The sequence below is a fragment of the Gavialis gangeticus genome, unplaced genomic scaffold, assembly GCF_001723915.1.
Source record: "Gavialis gangeticus isolate Ggan-Ray unplaced genomic scaffold, GavGan_comp1, whole genome shotgun sequence".
NCBI lineage: Eukaryota > Metazoa > Chordata > Crocodylia > Gavialidae > Gavialis > Gavialis gangeticus.
This window is the reverse complement of record NW_017729024.1, coordinates 171,641,533-171,643,532: the sequence shown is the minus strand read 5'-3', so window position 1 is coordinate 171,643,532 and position 2,000 is coordinate 171,641,533.

The window sequence follows — 2,000 nt, the reverse complement described above, 5'->3', positions numbered from 1 at the left end:
ATGATGTCCTGTTGTCCTTGATTCCTATTGCTAATCTAAGTTCTTTCACCACTTTAGCCTGTCTTACCTGGTCCCTGCAAATGCAGACTGTTGTGGAATAGTCTTCCTTGGGGCCTGCCCCAAGCTTGCATGGTTTATAAACCAATTTCTTCTTTCTTAAGAGGACTGCGATTTCCCTGTTTAGCCAAGAAGGGCTTCCCAGACCTTCTGTTACCTTTTCTCTGCATGTGAATGGACTTTCTTTGTGCTTTAAGGATCATGTCCTTAATGAGCAACCACTCTTCAGATTGTTTTTGGTGGCTTAGACCTGTAAATTCTGTCTAAATCCCATTTAGGGACCTAGTTTACCAATCTGAATCTGGTTTCTAAGACCTTGAATCAATCTAACCCTGCATCTTTAAATATCTACACACCTGTATTTGCAGGAACAGGCAACCATTTATTACAGAGGCATACGTCACCACGGAAGATCGAATAATGTGTTAATTGTGCTGGGGGGTTTTCTCCTCCAATGTGAAGAAAAACTAGTTCCCAGAGGAAGTATCTAATTGCCCTCTGAATACTGGAGAGAAAACCTAAGCTGTAGGATGCGCACTAGAACTATGTGGGCACATCTACACAAGACGCTAACTGCGCAGTAGCATCATAACACTGTGCAGTAGTGTGCTGGGCAGAAACCGTGCTAATACGTTAATGCGCAGTAAGCCTCACTAAAAACCCATGTGCCAGTGCTACTGCACAGTAGCACACGTTACTTCACATTGATTTAGTGCTTGGTTAACTAAATACTAAACTTACTGTGGCGTAACTATGGCACATTAATGAGCATGTAGATGTGCCCTTTCTGTACTATATGCAAAATATGAACTGGAAAAGGTTTATTATGGGATGAAAAGCAGCAGTCCCTACATTTGTTTGCTTATAGCTTTGCCTCCAAGGTACTTCTAACTATTTTTCAGAAGAGGATGAGAATTTTCCTAATTTACAACAGGGAGATACCCCTATGGTCAGGGAAGTGCCTTTTGCTGTCCAGGAAAATCCATTACCCTTTTTACTCTGGTTTTATTCAACAGAGCTAGCCAGAGGCTGTCTGAAAAAATACATCAACATTTTATCAACACTACACACGATCCCCGATGCCCTACTTCAGCAATAGCAAAATGGCTGTTCAGTAACTAACATACACAATATAGGTGGACCCTTGCAAATCTTGCCATGGTCTTCTCTCTGCTTTGGTTACTAATCTGTAATAACTCTCACAACCTCAAAGCAGTGCTGGAGAGATGAACTCATTAATGACTGTGAGGTTCATCTCCTATAGTAATGAGTACCAGGGAATAAAAATGTATGAAGTAATTAATAAATCTGTATTCAGAGCAGTATTTGGATGATGTGCAGACCATAAAGTATGCACCCATACATTGGCTGGGGAGGAGAAGAAATATTGAATAGCTGCTCCTTCTGTGAGCAATACCCATTTGTGCACTGAAAGAGGCAGGGGTCCTTTGCAAAATGTACTATGCCATCATGTAATTAAGGGCTGAATTATTATATATACAGACAGCGAAGAAGGAATATAGTTTCAGGGGTGACCTTAATTGTGACATTTCCAAACTTTGGAGTGCTGGACTTTGCAACTTTTCTTATTTTTCTTAAAGTAATGATTGTTGCATACATTAATGAGGGACCAGACTTGTTCCCATTAAGTAATTGGGATTGGTTAACTCTTTATTTCACTTAGAACTTAAAAAAAAGTTTAAGGGCTAGATTTAAATGAGGGAAAAGTGTTTGCTTCAAAGTGAGTTTCTGCAGTACGTCACATTTGGACAACTGGCATCTTACAGTGAAGTCCAGAACATGGTGCGAGGTGCCTAGGTGCATCAACACATTCATATTATGGATGTTTGTATACATGCATACTAATGCAAAATGCATGGTGGGTGCATCTACACATTCATATTAATTCATAGTTTCATAGATTAAGGGTCGGAAGGGACCTA